Source organism: Ascaphus truei, unplaced genomic scaffold (genome assembly GCF_040206685.1).
Source record: "Ascaphus truei isolate aAscTru1 unplaced genomic scaffold, aAscTru1.hap1 HAP1_SCAFFOLD_539, whole genome shotgun sequence".
NCBI classification, from domain to species: Eukaryota; Metazoa; Chordata; class Amphibia; order Anura; family Ascaphidae; genus Ascaphus; species Ascaphus truei.
The window spans coordinates 126,388-147,500 of NW_027456870.1; the positions used below are offsets into that span (position 1 = coordinate 126,388).

General features: G+C 44.6%; 1 long non-coding RNA gene across 1 annotated transcript in view; it reads right to left on the reverse strand.

The window, feature by feature from the left end:
- Positions 1 to 500: 500 nt before the first annotated feature.
- Positions 501 to 21,113, reverse strand: part of LOC142485185 (uncharacterized) — a 95,758-nt gene continuing 75,145 nt past the window's right edge. Inside the window, exons 5-6 of the long non-coding RNA XR_012798363.1 lie at positions 913 to 1,011; positions 501 to 539 (exon numbers count right to left, since the gene is read on the reverse strand). This is a non-coding gene — a long non-coding RNA (uncharacterized LOC142485185). The remainder of the gene's footprint in view (positions 540 to 912; positions 1,012 to 21,113) is intronic.

Sequence of the window (21,113 nt, forward strand, 5' to 3'; positions counted from 1 at the left end):
TATATCTATATATATATATATAGATATAGATATATATAAATATGTATATATCTATATATATATATCTATATATATATATCTATATATATATATATCTATATATATATATAGATATATATATAGGTATTTTACTGTGTATTTTTGTCATATTGGAAGTAGCTCTGGGCTCCCTTTGTGTTGTGTTTTTGTTTATTGGGAGAGGTGCATTTGGAGAGGGAATTAGAAAAAAGCTTAAAGAAGAGCAAGCAATTTCAGAAATGTAATGAAAATGTTTACTTGCGAGGCCAGATTATCCAAATTAGGACTGCAAAAAAAGTCGTTTAATAAAAGGATGTTGCAAAGGAGATTTTTTTTTTACCATATCAAGTATTATTAAAAAGGCATTTGCATGTTTATATCAAAATCAATCTAATTGTTAATAGTTTGAGAAATTGAAAGGTATCATTTAGTACCATTACTAAATTGTGACATTTCATAACAAATTATCTAAGAAATACTTGCCTTTCTTTTTCTTCTTTTTCTTTTTCATGTCCCCTTGCCTGTACTCCAGAGAAAGGTAATATCATGTGACTTCATTAGTTAACAGTTCTCTAATTTCTTCTGCTATTTTTATTATAAGGGTGACTTTTTCTATAACCCTGTATATACAGAGCTGCATAAAATAAAATATATTAAAAAAAAAAAAAAAAAGTTATTGCTGCATAAAAGAATATATATATCATATTTTTGTACTATAGTATGACATGGACATGCACAAAGACTCAAGGCGTTGCACAGGCTCTCAGTGATCAAAGGCAAGAGCATTTACTACAAGGTGGCCACAGACTAAGTAAATTATTCTTTGTCAAAACACCAGTCAGAGTTTTATTCTTCTGATATGCTATTTGAACAGAAAGAGAAATGATAACTCACCCTTGTTCTTTTAATTGATTTTCTCCAATCACTTTTCCAGCTTTTTTACGAATAAATGTAGCTCCAGTGGAATTTTCCAAGGCGTCTACTGTACGTCCACTTTCAAGGTCATAGTGTGAGAAGATGGCAAGTGTTTACTAAGACTTAACGACTGATGCTAAGGAAATTAAACAGTTTTTTTTTCTAAACATATGAACACTAAACAAGGAACAGGAACCCAGCATGTGCACTCAGTTACTTAACTGGATGATTGATGAGTAGATTAATAAACTTTATTTACACAAACTATAAAATAATGGACATTAAAATAGAGCATAGACGCAAAAGTGATCCTATTGGAGTACTGTGACGGTAGGGGGTAGCCGGTCTGCATAATAAAGGTTACACCCGACTGGTTACCCCTGAAAACCGTGGGTCCCTGGCAGCTAAGTAGCACCATAAGCCAGGGGCCATTATATTGTACAATGTAAAAAGGCATGACCTGTTTTTTTGACTTCACCTGTTCCCCTTTTCCCAGAAACATAAGACTTCGGGAGTAAGTTTTAGGTGGGATATTTGGGTAGAAATCAAGTTATTTTGTTTGCAGGAGTTCAGGGGACAAAGTTACCGGTAGTCCCCTGCGGGTACATGCCTGCATGGGGTAAATTACACTGGGGCTGCAGTGTCCCTCAGACGCCTGATTTTCGAGCCCACATATCCCAGACCCATTTCCCTCAGAGGTACAAGGTTTCCCAAGACATACAGTATTAAGTATTAAAATATGTTTTAAAGTGTGGTGCATTTTGTATAAATGTCTATGCAGCCAGCCCAGACATCCACATAGGTGCCGAAATGTCTGTAAAGACATCGGAGTTCAAAGGAGAGAGGATTTCCAGAGGTGACAACCGTTTGAGCGGTGAAGGGCTATTCACCAGGTCCAGAGTTGAAAGGGCACCCCGTGGGGACACCTTTTGAGACTGCTAGACCTTGTGGAGCCTGTCCAGCGGGTGGCAATTGGTTAGCAGGGTGAAGATGGGGCTCGTAGGCGCCTTTCCCATTGGCTAATCCATATTTCCTGCCCACCCGTTTTTTCGAGCCGGCTTGGCACGCCGCCTCCTCTGACGTCAGCCAAGAGATGAGCCCCCGTTTCTATTGGCTAGTTGGACAGAGTTCCCACGCTCTGATTGGTCGCTCCTCCTACTTCATAGTTACATATATAGTTACATAGTAGATGAGGTTGAAAAAAGACGTACTGTACGTCCATGAAGTTCAACCTATGCTAAATTTAGACAACAGATACTTTATTCTATATCTATACTTACTTATTGATCCAGAGGAAGGCAAACAAAAAAACCCATTAAGGGGGAAAATGAATTCCTTCCTGATTCCAAGAATTGGCAATCGGATTAATCCCTGGATCAACATCCTTCCCATGTATACTTATTTGGTATATCCCTCTATACCTTTCCCATCTAAAAAGATGTCCAACCTTTTTTTGAACAAATCTATTGTATCTGCCATCACAGTCTCCATGGGTAATGAATTCCACATTTTAACTGCCCTTACCGTAAAGAACCCTTTCCTTTGTTGCTGGTGAAATTTCCTTTCCTCCAACCTTAAGGGATGGCCCCGAGTCCTTTGTACTGCCCGTGGGATGAATAGTTCATTTGAAAGCTCCTTGTATTGTCCCTGAATATATTGGTATATAGTTATCATATCCCCTCTTAGACGCCTATTTTCTAATGTAAATAAATCTAATTTAAATAGCCTCTCCTCATAAGTTAGAATGTCCATCCCATTTGGTGGCTCTTCTCTGCACTCTCTCTAGTTCCATAATGTCTTTTCTTAGAATTGGTGCCCAAAATTGTACTCCATATTCAAGGTGTGGTCTTACTAATGCTTTGGAAAGGGGCATAATTATGTTTACTTCCCTTCCATCCATTGCCCGTTTGATGCAAGATAAGATCTTGTTTGCCTTTGCAGCTACTGCATGACATTGGGCACTATTGCTAAGCCTGCTGTCTACAAGCACTCCTAAATCCTTCTCCATCAAGGATTCCCCCAATATATTTCCATTTAATTTGTAAGTCACCTTTTAATTCTTGCATCCCAAATGCATAACCTTACATTTATCTGTATTAAACCTCATTTGCCATTTACCTGCCCACGTTTCCAGTCTCTCCAAGTCCTTCTGAAGAGAAATTACATCCTGCTCTGATTCTACTACCTTACACAATTTAGTATCATTAGCAAAGATGGAGACTTTGCTGTCGATCCCAACCTCAAGGTCATTAATAAACAAGTTAAAAAGCAGGGGTCCCAGTACCGATCCCTGAGGTACTCCACTCACGACTTTAGCCCAACCTGAAAAAGTTCCATTTATGACAACCCTATGTTGTCTGTCCTTTAACCAGTTTTCAATCCAGGTGCATATTTTATTACTGAGTCCATTTTTCTTTATTTTGTACACCAACCTCTTGTGTGAAACCGTATCAAAAGCCTTTGCAAAATCTAAGTAGACAACATCAACTGGATTACCCTGGTCTAATTTCCTACTTACCTCCTCAAAGAAACAAATAAGGTTAGTTTGGCAAGATCTATCCTTCATAAATCCATGTTGACTATTACTAATAATTTTGTTTTCCATTAGGTATTCCTGAATATTATCCCGTATTAAACCTTCAAGTAGTTTCCCTACTATTGAAGTCAGGCTTACAGGTCTGTAATTCCCCGGGTGTGATCTAGCTCCCTTTTTAAATATAGGCACCACATCTGCTTTACGCCAATCTTGTGGTACTGAGCCTGTGGAAATGGAGTCCTTGAATATTAAATATAATGGTTTTGCTATTGCTGAGCTTAACTCCTTGAGAACTCTTGGATGTATGCCATCGGGGCCAGGTGCCTTATTTACTTTAATTTTTTCAAGTCGCTTATGAAATTCTACCTCAGTTAACCAATTGGTCATTAATATGGAGGTTGTGGCTTCCTCCTGTGGCGCTACTATTGAACTTGATTCTTCCCTGGTAAACACAGAGGCAAATAATTTGTTTAATACCTCAGCTTTTTCCTTATCTCCAATAACCTATATTTTCTTTTTTAATTTTTTGTTATTAAGGTACTTAAAGAACTTTTTTGGGTTGACCTTACTTTCTATTCCAATCCTTTTTTCATTATCCATTTTTGCTAATTTAATTGCTCTTTTGCAATTTTTGTTACATTCCTTATAATTCTGATACGATGTCTCTGTCCCTTCTGACTTAAAGAATCTAAACGCCTTCCTCTTCTTGTCCATTTCCTCCCCTACCTGTTTATTTAGCCACATTGGTTTTGACTTATTTCTTTTATACTTATTACCCAAGGGTATACACTGATAAGTGTGCTTTTCTAACAATGTTTTAAAGACTGCCCATTTATCTTCTACATTTTCCCCTGCAAAAACATCATCCCATTGTATTACTACTAGATTAGACCTCAGTTTATTAAAATCTGCCTTTCTAAAGTTTAAAGTCTTTGTTGAACCCAAGTAATCTGTTTTTTGATAATTTATTTCAAATGAGACCATGTTATGATCACTGTTACCCAAATGTTCCAGGACTTGAATATTTGTTATTACTTCTACATTGTTTGATATGACCAAATTCAGAACTGCCAGAACAATACTTCCATGCTAAAGAAACAACAGTGGAGGGTATGTAAGGAGATGGCCGAGGCAGAGAACAAGACTATCTTGTGGTTTGAGTCGAAGCGCAGGTGGGCTTTTCAAAGTTGCTCTGTTATGAATAGCAGAGCCACCGGCTTCGTTTATGAAACTAAAAGCCTGCCTTGCAGAGACAAGTCAGACGCCAGGTCCAAGTTCTCATTTTAGAATGTAGCGGTCGCGGCTAGGGTTTCTAGCTGAAAAGAGGACTAGGAAGCCGGGAGAGATTTCCAGTCAAGGTAAGCATTCCAAAGTAGGCACCCTCCACTTATTTGTGCCTAGTTATCACCCCCAGACAGTGTGTATTTTACCTGTATCTTTATATTTAATTGTGTGTATGTGGGTTTACTCGAATAAACCTCATTTTATTCCACAACTTTTTTTACCTATTGAATGATCCCAGTTAAAAGGTGTTAAAAGTCCTGGTCTCCCGTGACAGGATTTTTTCTGGTGGAAGCGGTGCGATCAGGCTTTGGGCTATAAGGTTTCTGCCCGGATTTATAGCACAAAACGAGCTCGTAGATTGCGAGCTCTCAAAACAAGTGACGTCGGATACATGTTATACAAAGCAGGGAATCACACTTTTCCATGTCATTTAGCTTAGTGCCACAAGGCGAAGATGGCTTCCCGATCAGAACGGTATAGGTCCTGGGACCGTGCAGCTGTGGTTGCCCGGTGTGAGGCATTCGGTCTGTTGACGGATGGGCACAGCAAGGTCAAGCTGGAAGCAATCCTGAAGGGGCATGAGGATGCCATTGCCAACGCGGTGGTGGCTGAAGCAGCAGTCCAGGTCGGGGCTGTTGCCAGTCCTGGGAGCGGAGCCCAGGGGACCGGTCGTGGTCGCCCTGGTGGCTTCGGGGGACCCTTGGCTTCGGGGACCTGTCACACTATGCAGAGGAACTTGCAGCAATGGTAGCTGTGACGGCAAGGGTAACCAGGCTTCATAAATAAAGGTTAAGTTCTCTGGTTGCACTTGAATCCCTGGCAGCTACCCAGCAATATAAACCAGGGGCCAGGTATATGTACATGTGAAGTTAAAGTGACCAGATTTTCCACTTTTCATGTACCCATTACCCCCAGAGTCATGAAAATTGCTGTAAGTTTTAGGTGGGCTATTTTGGTAAGAATGCAATTCTTTTATTTGCAGGAGTTTGGGGACTGGAGCTACCATTAGTACCTTAATTCTACCCGGCGAGCAGGCATGATTTTACAGTACGTGAGTAGAACTACACCAGTGCTGCCCCATGTCCCCCAGACTCCTACTTTTCAAGCCCCGAAAACCCAGTCCTATATCCTGTACAGTCATGAATCTCCCCAAAGTCCCCCATGTAATAAAAGGTAATTTATATGTTTGTTACATATATTATAAGGCTCTCTGCAACTTGCCGGGCATCCCATTAAGGTGCCAGCAAGTCTGTAGAGGGTCCGTAGTTCAAAGGGGAGAGGATGTCCAGAGGTGTGAAAACGTTTGGTGGGTGAGGGAAGGCCAATGGCCAGGTCCGGACTACAAAGGGCACCCAGTGGGGACATCTTTTGTAGTTTCCAGACCTGGTGGAGCCAACCCCGCAGGTGGCAATGCCTCCGTCACAGAGTCTGCTCCTCTTGGCTAAAATCATATTTCCCGCTCACCTGGCTTTTCAAGCCTGCTTGCCATGCCTACTCCTCTGATGTCAGCCGAGGGTCGAGACCCTCTTTCTATTGGCTGGCAGAAAGCGATTCCCACGCTCCCATTGTCTGCTCCTTCCCCCTCTGTTCTGGGGATAGTCCAGCGGAGTTATGTAAGGTGCTGACCGAGGAAGCAAGGTGCGCAACCAATCAGTGAGAGTCGATGAAGCTACGGCAGGCTTTTCAAAGTTGCTCTGTTCGAAATAATAGAGCGACCGGCTTTGTTTGGAAGCCTGAAAAGTCTGCCTCACAGAGACTAAGTCAGACGCTGGGACCAAGTTCTGAGAATTGAACGCAGCGGTCGCGGCTGGGAACTGAAGCCGAAAAGAGGACCAGAAGAACCGGGTGTATATCCCGTTCAGGTTAAGCTCATTCAAGCAGGCTGTAACGATGCGCGGAACACGCCCTCTGCGGCGTGTTCCTTCCTTACCTTCGTTTAACTTCTGATCGCCGCCCTCTAGCTGCGAGTCAAGATCCTGTGTCTTTAAGTATCCTGAAGCAAACAACGCCATCTTGCTTCCTGGCAAATCCTGCCTTCTTCCTCCTGACAGGAAGTAAGCCTCTCTCTGACTTCCTCATTCCTTACAGCTGCTGCTGCTACCTATTTAGCACTCAGTGGCTACCTGTCTGGGTTCCTGCAACTACTAACATCGCATGCTGTTCCTGCCTGGACCTCCTTGGGATCTTTACTCATCTCCTTTGGATTCCGGAAGACTGGGACAGTCACTCATTTACTACTGAGGTTAGTTTACCGTCGGGTAGTGTAGGACCTGCTAAGTAGGGTTTACCTTGATGTGGTAGCAGGCTTACAATACTGTCATGTCTCTGTGCTTGGCAACGCACCTCTGGACGCGTTGCGCATTCTCCTGCGCGCGGCACGCTCACGTGACTAAGTGTGCCGATCCCCAGCTGCACGGCAACTCACTCCTTTTCGTGTGTCCTGCGGATTCCCCACCTCACTATCGGGTCCATTCCCTTCTCCCTGCTTGTGCGTAGGAGCACAGGCGCCCTGCACCTAGGAAAGCCTAGATTTTTCCCCCAGACCCCCAGTAAGTATTTTTAACGGTTCATTGTTTATTTCTTCTTATTGTACGTGGGTTTAACAAAATAAACGCTATTTGTTTTTACCATCTCATTTTGCCTAATGAACGATCCTGGTAATCTATAAATGGTGTAAAAAGTACCTGGTCTCCCGACAGGCTTTTTTCTGGTGGCAGCATTGTGATCATTCGGCTTTGAACTATAAATTCCTGTGGGGGGTTTATGGTACAAAGAGGAGCTCATAGATTGTGAGGTCCCAAAACAAGTAGTACATGTACACACAGGACAGGAGAATGTACACTGGCGAAAATGTCTCAGTGTGAGAGTTACGGACTACCGACTTACAGTCGGGCTAAGATGTAACTCGAGGAGGATCTGGAGCACCACGAAGCCGGGCTGGCTTGTCCTCTGGCTATGAAGGCACCCGTGGCTACTCCAGCCAAGGATGTAACCCTGGATATCGAGATCGCAGATGACACAGAGTTCAAGAGTGAGGGTGAGCCACCTATGGTCCCACTTGCAGTAGCCCTGGTGGCTGATCTGATGGCTCTCATTACAGCCATGGCGTCGGACCACTTTTGAACAGCAACTGCAGCTGATCGCGGCTGCCCAAGATGCTCAGATGTCTCGTCCCTGTTGGGACCCCGTCCAGCCCAGACCCCAAGGGCATCTCATCACAGTTTTGCTAAGTTTGTGGATGGCACAAACAACATCAATGGCTTTATAAAGGTCTTTGAGGACCAACTGTCCCCACTGTTAACCGGCAGAGCCCTGAATGCTTTCCAGGGAATCCTGACCGTGGACAGCCACGTCTACAAGCATGTCAAGGCGATCTTGCATGACCGATATACCCTAAATCCTGAGGCTTACCAGGGACTGTTCCGATCTAGGGAAAAGACTGGCCGGGATACTCACTTGGAATTTGTGGGCCAGTTAGCCCAGCACGGTACCCAGTGGATTGTAGGGTGCATGGCTACCAAATACCAGGGACTGCAGGATCTCATCTTCAAGGAGCAGTATCTGGAGAAATGTATGCCTGATCGAGAGTGGGTCATTGACAAGAAACAAAAGACCTACACTGGGGCTGCCAGGCTGGCGGATGAGTATGTGACTACTCAACCACGTGCCAAGTGGGCACTCGCTCCTACCGGGACTGCCCAAGCCAAGGCAGCATTGGCCGCTCACCCTACCCCGACTTGGAAACCCAAACCTCCTGCCAGGGGGAATATAGCGAAGCCCATGGAGTTCATGCAAGAGCTGTGATGTCATCACTGCTATCTGACCGGATATCTGAGGCCAGATTGTCACAATCAGCACCGTTCCAGCATCCCCCCTCCGGGACAACATTCCCAAGCGGCAAAGGTGGTGACCAACGTGGGACTCATACCCACAGAGGAGCAGCGAGCAGCCGTCCAAATGGTACAGCTGAGGACACAGGCAGCGGTTCCTACACCACCTACAGTAATCCCAGTGGAGGAAACAGAAGGGCATCAAATTGCAGATGTAGGGCTGCAGGTAAACAACATCTGGAGGAAACATTTGTGTCCGGTGACCACCTGAGATCGCAAGGCAGCCAGCCTGATTGATTCCGGTGCTACAATTACCATGGTGCGACCTGACATGGTTAGACGGGAGACTATGCCAGACGGGAGACCTAGGTCAATCCAGGTCACCCGGGTGTTTCTCGACAGGGCTGCTGGTCGAGGAGTGAGAGACGTGGGTGTTTTGCCAGGGTTGCATACCGAGTTGCTACTCGGTAACGACCTGGGACGAGGTGCTGTAATTTTGCGAACGAAGATGCTTCTGTGGCTGCTGTCACCAGGAGCCAAAATCGGGCACTTGCCCAGGCAGGGAGCCTTTGGAACCCCTGCACACACTGAGGAAATCACCGTCCCCCTGCATCTGGGACCACTGAATCTCGAGGTCCCGAGAGACCAGACAGGTAAACCAGACCGAGTCTAGACAGTGTTCTGACATCCCTGCCAACATACCTGTTTCCCCAGCCCCAGACTTAGTGACTAAGGATGAGTGGCTGGAGCTGGGTGCCAGGTTCAGAGAAGCAGTGTGGTCCGATCCCATCTTAGATGGCATGAGACTTCAGGCGTCAGAGTCTACCTCAGAGTGGGTCGTATCAGTATCTCTGGCACCATGAGCATGTCCCTGATGCTCCAGACAGGGTATTGACTGGTAGAAGACAGCTGGTGGTACCCAGGAAGTATAGGCAGTAGTTGTTGCAGGTTGCCCATTCCATCCCACTAGCAGGACAGCAGGGGACCACTCATACCATAACCCGGCTATTGCAGCAGTTCTACTGGCAGGGGGCATCCACAGCAGTGGTGCCTGCCAGCGAGTAGGCAACTCGAGCGACCGTGTGAAGGTTCCCCTGAAGTCACTCCCGGTGATCGGTGAGCCTTTCCAGAGGGAAGTCATAGATATAGTGGGACCATTTATGGTCTCTAACTGGATCGAGAAGCGCTACATCCTCACGGTGGTTGATTTTGCAACCAGGTACCTTGAGGCCGTGGCACTTTTATCCATTGAGAATAGGAAAGTGGCAGAAGCTTTAATAGGGATTATTACTAGAGTAGGGTTCCCTTACTAACTAATATAGGTTAAGCATTTGGTTACCGTTGATCCATGTATTGAGGTTCAGGAGTGTCAGCTCTTGAGCCCAGTGTTTGTACATGCATTTTATAAAATTATGCGGCAATAAAGAATTTATGTGTTTTTACCTTTCCAGGAGTGCCAACAGGCAGAGATCGCTGAGCAATGAGTTTCAAGGTTTTTTTTTTTACGGATAAAGTGTTGTCAGAACATGCCTAGCTATTCGGGGTCCAGAGTTGCTGGATATCCCAAGAATGTACCCAAGAATCAGGTCTGAATCCCGGATATAGGCACATTGCTCTGGCAAAATCTCCCCCTAAACGCTTGCGTGACGCAATGCTAGGATTCCCTGCTTCAGCACAGACCAGAAAGGTAAATGGAGCATAGGGATGTGAGGTGTCCCTGGAATGGTCAAGGGGTCCCTAGGTTAAGGGGGGTGCCCAGTTAATGTCCAGGTCACCCAGAACCCGGTATAGGGGTTCTGCGGGTGCTACAACCATAGATAAGGTTGCAAAAAGTTTTTTAAGTTGAAGTCTAGTTAAAGTGTGTGGGGGATATGGCTAATAAGGAATAATGTGCAACTTCTTATTCTATTCCCCATAACCATAAGACTTAGGAAACTATAAAATGTATGGTTTATTAAACAGTGTGATTAAAGTACATACAGTATATGCTTGTGCACAGTATAAATGAGCTGGGTCTTTCCGGACCGATGTTCTGAGTGAGTCACTGGGCTACCAGCTTAGTGCCAGCGTGTCTACTCAGACATTGGTCGTGAAAGCCACAGAGGATGCCAGAGGTGTAAAGAGCATTTGGGCAGGAGGTTTAGGCTTGAGCACCCATGTCCTTGGATGAATTGAAGTCCTCAGTACTCAAATTGCCTTCCCAGGCTGTGAGGAGCCTAAACCAGTGGGTGGCTTCTGAATAACAAGTGGCAGAGGTGGCAAGCTTGCGCATGCCCTTAGCTGATTCAGAAGATCTGCTTGCCTGGCATCACTCTGATTGGCTGGTAGGAATTTTCCCACGCTCGGATTGGCTGTAGTATTTAATGAATTAACTCTGAAATACTATAAGAATCCCTCAGCCAATCCGGAGAGCAGATTTTAAGCACCAGAACATCAGTGGCAAATTTAAATGTACCAAAAGATGCCCCCAGAGAAATAGCAGCGAACTGGCTTCAGAAATTTCAAGGCAGAATATTTTCTAAATCCCACTTTTTGCAGCTAAATTCTGAGAATTGAACGTAGCAGTCGCAGCTAGGATTGCAAGCCGAATTTAGCTCCAGGACGTTTGGAGCCAACTACCGGTCAAGGGATTAAAGCACCTCCGGAAGAAAGAGCGGTGGCGTCAGGAACTTCATGCCGATTTGAGTTCCAGGACATTTCAGGCTGAGTCCCGATCAACTAAAGACTTTGTTTTTTCGTTCATTTCAACTAGGAAAGTCTAACTTTGTAGCCCAGTCCCCCAGAAAATGTGTCTCATGTATTTTGTGTACTGGGTATACTTGCAGGAGTGGCTGTTTTTGGGGAGTGTGCTGTGGGTTAATCTATTTTTAAAGTGCGATGTAATTTGAAGCCTGTAACTTTTTTTCCCCCTTTCTCCTGCCTGAGGCAGAGTGGGTGTGGTTGGTTAATTGGCTGGCCTAACACCTGCAGTGGGTGGGGTTAGTTAATTGATAACAAAACACACCTGGTGGGTGTCCCTATTTAAACAGAAGCTTCTAACGAATCCTGAGCTTGCGTGTACTGACTAATCTGTGTGGTTGATTTGAAGTGCTGGTTGTTTAAAGTGTGTGCAGTTAGAACCAGAAGCAGTTAAACAGGTATATTGAAGTACAGTTTACTGTTCGTACTTCTAAACTTCATAGTTGCTAGAATGAGCAGGATTGAAAATGCCACTCAATGCACATCTTGCCACATGTATATGCACTTGGAGTATATGTTCAAAGGAGCATACCGCTGTGAGAGGTGTGAGCGGGTGGTCTCTTTAGAATCAGAGATTTCTTATCTGAAGAGGCAACTTGCAATATTGAGGGACATTGGCAATCTTGAAAGGGAATTAGAGCTCACTGAGCAGGCCCTTGCTTCGACTAGTGGTGCAGATGGTGGCGCTGTTAGTGAGGAGCAGGTAGGTAGCTGGGTGACATTTAGAAGGGGAAGCAGGGGCAATAGGGAGAGGCAGGTCGTTTCTGAGCTGACACATCCCAATAGATTTGCCATGTTGAGTGAAGATATTGGGAATGTTGGGGCAGAAATGGCAAGGCTGGGGGAGACTAATTCCTCTAGCAGCCAGGGGAATAGTTCCTCCAGCACAGTGGGGACTCAGGATGCTCAGATACAAAGAAAGATTGTTGTGGTAAAGGACTCCATTATTAAAAAGGTAGATAGGGAAATCTGTTGCTGGGACCGCATGAACCGAACAGTTTGTTGTCTCCCAGGTGCTCGGGTTCGGCACATTGCGGATCGGGTAGACAGATTGTTGGGGGGGGGGGGGGCTGGGATTGACCCGACGGTCTTGGTACACGTTGGCACCAATGACAAAGTTAGAGAAAGATGGAGGGTCCTAAGAAATGATTACAGGGATCTAGGCCAAAAGCTTAAGGCAAGGACCTCCAAGGTAGTATTTTCTGAAATACTACCAGTGCCATGCGCTACCGCAGGGAGACAGTCAGAGATCAGGGAGGTTAATGCATGGCTAAGAAAGTGGTGCAGGAAGGAGGGGTTTGGGTTTTTAGAGCACTGTGACTTCTTTTCTGAGAGGTGCCATCTATATTCTAGGGACGGATTGCACCTCAATGAAGAGGGATCTTCTGTGCTAGGGGGGAGAATGCTAAAAAGGCTGGAGATTTTAAACTAGGATGGACGGGGGAGGGGAATGAAACAGATAATGAACTAAATGAAATAGATGAAGATACAAGGTGGTATGGAGATAGAATGAGGGCAAGTGCAAGTTTGACAAGCAGTGAGACACCCATAGTAAATACAGATAATACTAGAAAACTTCAAAAGACTAAACCAAGTGGGAGCAGAAAGGAAGGAGCAGATAAAATAATAGTACAGGCTGAAAAAAAACTTAAATGCATGCTTGCTAATGCAAGAAGCCTGACAGATAAAATGGGGGAGCTTGAATTAATAGCTGCAAGGGAGCAGTATGATATCATAGGCATTACTGAAACATGGTGGGATGAAACCCATGACTGGGCAGTTAATTTAGAGGGGAATTCTCTTTTTGGAAGAATGAACAAATAGAAGGGGATGTGGAGTATGTTTATATGTTAACCGGAATTAAAACCTATTTAAGGGATGATGTCTATGAAGGGAATGATGAAAATGTAGAGACTTTGTGGATAGAAATTAGCAGTGGAGGTAAAAGTATAAAGAAAATGTTTGTGGGAATATGCTATAAACCACCAAATATCTGTGAGATTGAGGAAGCTAAAATACTTTTGCAAATGGAGAAAGCATCAAAACTGGGTCATGTTTGTATAATGGGCGATTTTAATTATCCAGGCATAGACTGGGGCAATAAGATAAGCGTTACAACAAAAGGGAACAGGTTTTTGGGGGTGCTTAAAGACAATTATATGACCCAAATTATTGAGGAACCAACCAGGAGAGGGGCAGTTCTGGATTTGGTCATATCAAACAATGTACAGTAGAAGTAATAACAAATATTCAAGTCCTGGAACATTTGGGCAACAGTGATCATAACATGGTCTCATTTGAAATAAATTATCAAAAAACAGATTACTTGGGTTCAACAAAGACCTTAAACTTTAGAAAGGCAGATTTGAATAAACTGAGGTCTAATCTAGTAGTAATACAATGGGATGATGTTTTTGCAGGGAAAATGTAGAAGATAAATGGGCAGTCTTTAAAACATTGTTAGAAAAGCACACTTATCAGTGTATACCCTTGGGTAATAAGTATAAAAGAAATAAGTCAAAACCAATGTGGCTAAATAAACAGGAAGCGGAGGAAATGGACAAGAAGAGGAAGGAGTTTAGATTCTTCAGGCCAGAAGGGACAGAGACATCGTATCAGAATTATAAGAAATGTAACAAAAATTGCAAAAGGGCAATTAAATTAGCAAAAATGGATAAGGAAAAAAGGATTGCAATAGAAAGTAAGGTCAACCCTAAAAATTTCTTTAAAGCTGCAGTTCAGTCAATATCCTGCATGTGTGTTTTTTTTAATAAATCAGTTCTGTAGTAAGAAAAAATACTTTTAGCATTTTCTGTTTTTAAAAAACAACTTTGAAAGACCAATTTTCTTGTATTCTATTTTAACAGCCATTTGCTAAGGCACTGCCCCTTCTTGTCCTGTCACAAGCTCTGGAACACACCCCTTTGTCAGCCCTGCCCTCCCTCTAGCACTTGTCAATGCAGCAGTGCTCATGAATATTCATGAGCTTCCACTGCCAGTCAAGCAGATTATAAACAAATGCCAGCTTTTAATATGTCACCAAATTTCGACCTATCAATACATGGAAAACGAATTGAGCTGCAACTATACTGTTCTTTAGGTAATTAGAGATTGCACACATAAAACTATTGAAGTAAAAAAATAAATGTAAAAAAAAAAAAAAAAAAAGACTGAACTGCAGCTTTAAGTACCTTAATAACAAACAAATGGGAAAAGAAAATATAGGACCCTTTCAGTGTGAGATGGGTAGGCAGATTATTGGAGATAAGGAAAAAGCTGAGGTATTAAACAAATTCTTTGCCTCTGTGTTTACCAGGGAAGAATCAAGTTCAATAGTAGTGCTGCAGGAGGAAGCCACAACCTCCATAGTAATGATCAATTGGTTAACTGAGGAAGAAGTTCATAAGCGACTTGAAAAAATTAAAGTAAATAAGACACCTGGCCCCGATGGCATACATCCAAGAGTTCTCAAGGAGTTAAGCTCAGTAATAGCCAAACGATTATATTTAATATTCAAGGACTCCATTTCCACAGGCTCAGTACCACAAACAAACACTGGGGTATATTGTGCAATGATCCCATTTTGGGATCACATCTTGACGTTAAACCACGGTTTATTTACAGGAGAGCAAAAAATATCAAAAACTTGTTAGCTCCTAGTGATGTTTTTATAAGTAAGAGCAATACTACATCGAAAAAGAACTGGCTAGGGCCTAAACCAAAAGGCAACTATATCTGTGGTAATTGCACGATTTGTAAATACCAACATCCTGACAAATACACTTTTTATTCACAAGTAACGAAGGAAGTTTTTAATATTGATGACTTTATTCTTTGTACCTCTACACATATTGTATACCTATTGGAATGTGCGTGTGGGTATCAATATGTAGGCAGAACCAAACGCAGCCTTAAAGTTCGGATTCAGGAACATGTCAGAAATATTAAAAATGGTTTTGAAAAACATAGTGTATCTAGACACTTCCTGATACACCATAATAAAGATCCGTCAAGTCTCACTTTTAAGGGGATTCAGTTGATTCCTGTAAATAGAAGAGTTAAAACATTGTCTTCTAAAGAGACATATTGGATACATAAGTTAGATACTATGTCCCCTAAGGGGTTAAATGAGGATGTGGATATTTGGGCACTTTATTGAATCTTTAGCTCACCACCCCTCTGTACCTAGGGGATGTATCATTTATCTCTGTATCTCTGTTTTCCTTTCTTTATCCTACGCTTTTTTCTAGTTACATCTTTTTATGCAAGTAATGATGGTGTCTATTTTAAGTCGACTAATATTGTGTTTCTTTTATTCCAGCATGTTTTTTTTTTTTTTTTTTTTTTCAACTTATATTTTTTATTGTTTTGTTCAGTACATAATATGCATACAGTAAAAAGGCTCGTAAGAACAAACATTATCAGCTTACTGCATGTGTCATTCAACTTTGTAATTGGGTAGAAGGTTTTGGACATACGGGGCAGACAGACAGACAGGGGGGGGGACTCCGGCCAGCAGTCGGAGGGGAGAGACAGACAAAAAGAGGGGGAGAGAAAGGGAGGGAAGGAGGGGGGGGGGGAGTTCGGGGGGTCTCCTTCCATGATTCCGCCTCTGCCTCTCTCATGCTGGTTCTCTGCGTCTGAGGACTTTGTGCATACCCCGTAGGACCTCTAACTTTTGACTAGTGTGTCTCTCTCATTTTCTTTTAGGTCCCTCTTGGGGCCGGTGGGGTTTTGGAGTGGGGGGGGGGGGGGGGGGGCGGGGGCGGGGGGGCTGCTGCGTGTGTCTAAGTGTGGTGCGGGTTTTACCGTTAAGCACTTCCTCACGGGAGAACGCATTTGTTTCTATCAAAGCCAAATAGAGGTCCTCTCCACTCCCTGAATTTCTTTCTGGGCTAACCATGGTGCCCAGACTTTTTCAAAATTTTCGCCAGTGTCGTTGACCAGGCTTGTCAGCATTTCCAACTGGCATACCGTCCAAATTCTATGTCTAATATTTGGGAGTGAGGGAATTATGTTCTGTTTCCAGCGTGCTGCAGTCTCCCCCCTCATCGCCATAGCAAAGTGAGCTATCAACTTATTTTCTCCTTTAGTGAACCCAATTGCTGGTCTGTTCAGGAGGAACAGCCAAGGATCTAATGGGACGGGTTTACCCGTGATAATGTTTAACCAGTCCTTAATTGAGTCCCAGACTGGGACGATTTTGGGGCAGGACCACAGCATGTGCAACAAATCTGCCTGCTGTCCACACTGTCTTGGACACAATGGGGAGTAACTGGGCAGAAATTTAGCTAATTTTGTGGGAGTGTGATACCAGCGCATCATTACTTTATATGCGTTCTCCCTTAAGGTCGTGCACATAGAGCTTTTGGAGGTCGCCGTCACTATCCTTGTCCAGTCCTCTACCTCCAACTCCTCTCCTAGGTCTGTTTCCCATTGGGTCATATATCTGGTTTTGTCCTTTACTGTCGTGCTAGAACCGGTCACTTCTTTATACATCTGCGATGTGAGTCTCACCGTGGATGTCCCTGATCGACAGAGCTTTTCGAAATTTGTCATAGGGGATTTTGGCTGCACTTTTTGATAGAACGCCCTGATCTGGAGGTACCTAAAGATCTCGGCATTAGGGATATGGTAGTCTGATTTGACTATTTCGAAGATTTTTATTCCTTGTCTTCCCTCCAGATCAATCAATCGCTTTATGTTATTTTGTTTCCAGATAGAGAAATCTGTGCTGGACTGGCCCGGAGCAAAGAGGGGGTTATTCCAGATTGGTGTCATGCCCGATGCCCTGCTGGTCAGGCCATATTTGAGCCTTGTGCTTTCCCAGATTGACAGCGAGTTGGTCATTGAGGATAGCGGCAATTTGGTGCTATTGCGCACCTTCTTAGGGTACCAAATCAGGTGCTCTAGTTCCAATGGGGAGCAGGCCTCTCTTTCCAACGCGACCCACCTTTTAGAGTCGGGGTTAGTGTGCCATTGCACAATTTGACATAATTGGGCCGCTCGATAGTATGACAACAAACAAGGTACCGCTAGCCCTCCCGCCCCCGTTTGTGTGCGCATTATCTGTTTGCTCACCCTCGCCTTCTTACCTCCCCAGATAAACTTATCTATCTCAGTTTGGAGGGAGAGAGTTTCCTTCAAGCTTAGCGGCACTGGGAGTGTTTGAAAGAGATATAAGAGGCGAGGGAGCAAGTTCATCTTTACGCAGTGGATTTTGCCAATCCATGAAATTTTATTTTTGGCCCACCTATGGAGATCCTCTCTCAGGGTCCGTATCAGCCGCGGGTAGTTAGCTTGGCCAATTGTATTATATGTCCGCGTGATGTTGACCCCCAGATACTTAATTTGCTGTTTTTGCCAGCGGAAATTGAAGTTAAGGGCAATTAGTTTTTCTACATGTTTAGGGAGGTTTATATTAATAGCCTCCGATTTGCTCTGATTAATTTTGAACCCGGAGACCCTATTGAACCGTCCCAGCAGATCGAGCAGGTTTGGCAAGGAGGTGAGGGGCCTGGATACTGTCAGGAATACGTCATCCGCATAGAGTGCCACCTTATGCGTCTGGTTTCCGATGGCAATACCTGAGATGTCTTTGCTGTCTCGTATCTGAGCCGCCAGCGGCTCCATACACAGTGCAAAGAGGAGAGGAGAGAGCGGGCATCCCTGTCTCGTACCACTCTTAATTTGGAAGGGTTCTGAAGCGAATCCCTGGTGGGTAACCCTAGCCGACGGGGTCGAATATAGCGCCAATATAGCCTTTATTAATTTGTCACCCATTCCGAACGCTCCAAGCGTGGCTTCTAAGTATGGCCAGTCTATCCTATCAAACGCTTTTTCCGCATCCAGACTGAGCGCCATAACTGGTATATCGTTACGATTGGCTATTTCTATCAGATCAATAATCCGTCGGGTGTTATCTGATGCTTGCCGACCCTGGATAAACCCGACTTGATCTGGGTGCACCAGTCTGGGTAGGATAAGACTCAATCTATTGGCCAACAATTTAGAGTAAATTTTGATGTCCGAATTAATTAGGGATATAGGTCTGTAACTTTTACAGTCCTTTGGGTCTTTCCCTGTCTTGTGTATTACTGAGATGGACGCTTGGAGCATTTGGCTAGGGAACTGGGAGCCGTTCAGCACTTGGTTGAACATACGAAGTAGATAGGGGGCTAGTTGTTTTCTAAATTTTTTGTAGTAAAGGTTCGAGTACCCGTCGGGGCCCGGGGCTTTAGAGGGTTTCAGGTTTTTCATAACCTCCGATAGTTCCTCCATTGTAAAGTCTCTACCCATCACCTCTCTGTCCACCCCGCTCAAACAGGGTATGCTCGAGCTATCTAGAAAATTCACCAGGGCCTCCCTGTTCGCTGGAGATCTAGCTACTTTATCTCCATCGTATAGCTTAGCGTAGAAGTCTTTGAATTCCCTTACGATTTGCTTGGGGTTGGCGGTAATTTCCCCTGTTTCTCGCCTTATCGCTTGGATATTATAATTGCGTGTTTTGGAATTAATCATATTGGCTAGTAAGGTATCTGGTTTGTTTGCTTTCTCGAAAAATCTTCTCTTTGACCAACTTAACGCTTTCTCAGCCTGGGAAGTGAGCAGAAGGTTTAGTTTAATCTGGGTGTCCTTTATTTGTTGCAGGGTCGCTGCATTGGGTAACCTTCTATGTTGTTCCCAGTGCTGTTTTAGCTCTGTTTGCACCTGAATAATTTTTGCGTTGCGTTCTTTTTTCTTGCGAGCTCCTATGCTAATCAAAACCCCCCTCAGTGTTGCTTTATGTGCCTCCCAGAGGGTTATATGTGAGTCAACGCTGTCTTTATTTTCCCTGAAGAAGTATTTAATCTCCTCTTTGATCTTTCTCTCAAGGTCTGGGATCTTTAGAAGGGAGTCGTTTAGTTTCCAGTTTGCTCTTGGTCTTTCCAGCCCTATCTGCTTGCACCTTAGCTCGATCGGTGCATGGTCTGACCATGAAATATCATGGATCTCCGTATGGGTGACCGTGGAGACCAGTCTACTAGACACAAAGAAGTAATCGATTCTACTAAATGAGTCGTGTGGGTGTGAGTAGAAGGTGTAAAGTTTGTCAAGTGGGTGGGTTTCTCGCCATGCATCCACTAATTGGAGGTCTTTTAATTCTTGCTCTAATGCGGAAGATCCGGGGTTGGCTCTGTGTTTGTGAGGCCCTGAACGATCCAGAGTTATGTTCATAGCCACGTTGAAGTCCCCTCCCAGGATTAGGGCTCCTTCGCTGAATTTTTTTATGACGCCGAATGTCTTCTTAAAGAATTCTGCCTCATGGGTATTAGGGGCATACAGCGTGGCTATTGTTATGGGTAGTGCATTTATGGATCCTACGAGCATCAGGAACCTGCCCTCTCGGTCCTTTTTTACATTATTTACTATTAGGCCTACCCTATTGTGAACTAGGATTGCTACACCCCGCTTCTTTTCTAGGGCGGAGGATAGGAATACTTGGTTATATTGTTTGTCAAAATATTTGGGGGCGCTAGTGGTACTGAAGTGTGTTTCCTGGAGAAGGATGAAATCTGCTCCCTTTTTTTTGTAATCAGTAAGAGCTATCTTTCGTTTGCATGGGGAGTTTAGTCCCTTAGTGTTGTGGGATATAAATGTTAGAGGCATGTTGGTGCGGAGTACTGACCTTGTATTCTTAGTGTTGCTCTTGGGTGTATCGAGCCGCTACGGTGCTGCTTCTGTACCTCTGCAGTACTCAGCTCTGTGCGGGGCTTCGGCGGTGGACCACTTGTGTGGGAGACAGTGTGGGGGGGGGTAGACACAGTAGGTACGGGGGATACATGAGGGCAGGAAAAAAACACATATAAAACACATATCAACTTGGGAGAGTGGTCAGCGGCATAGTACCACTTTCTCTCCCTTGCCTGTGGGTCGGTGGGTCTCTGGGGCACTCCCTCCCTCTCCTTTCTTCTCCAGAGGGCCGTGTCACCCCACCTCTTCCCCAGGACTTCCTCAGGTTCTAGGGCAGCTGCCCCAGCCCGAGGGTAGACACACATGGCGACTGTAGGACCGCCGTCCCAGCCGTCTAACCATCAACTTTATTAGTCCGAACTTGGATCTCGTCAAAGTTCGTATGTGAGATAGTCTGCGTAAAACCTCAAATGTGAGAATAACCTCAAAACTGGCCATTTAATCTTAACTTTCCACAACTTGACCCATTTTCCTCTGTATTTGTGACGCCCCTCATATTGCCTGCTGAGCTCCAGCTATCTACTACATCTTGTAGATATGGTCTCTTCCCTTTTAGCCCCAAGCTTTGATTTAGCTCAATTTGGCTGCACCTAGCTTCATTGCCTTCCCCGGGGTACTTGTCAGTCTGGACCTATCTCTGACCCTCCCCATCTCCTCTCTCTTGCCTATGTTGTCACTCCCTTTGCAGGTTTCCTCATTAATATCTCCCCTTCCTAGCTTACAGGTATTTCTTTGAGTTCTGTTGCTGCTATGTGCACTCCAGCTTCTACCTCCCTCCCCCTCTGCCCCCTTCCTCCTCCTCCTCCTCCCCTCGGCATGCTCCTACCGCTTTCCCCTGCGGCCTTCCGCTCTTGTTCCCTGCTTTACCCCGTAAAGGAGCGGGGCCCCGTATCCTACTCCCCCTGCGCTGCTCTGTTAGTGTGTGCTATGTTATTACTGTTCGCAATCTCCCTTCGGTGCGTTGTGCTGCTGGATTGCTGGGCCGCTTCCGGGATCCTGTTCGTGCTCCCGCCTCTTCCGGTTTGTCACGACCGCCGCCATCTTGGATGTGGCGCCTC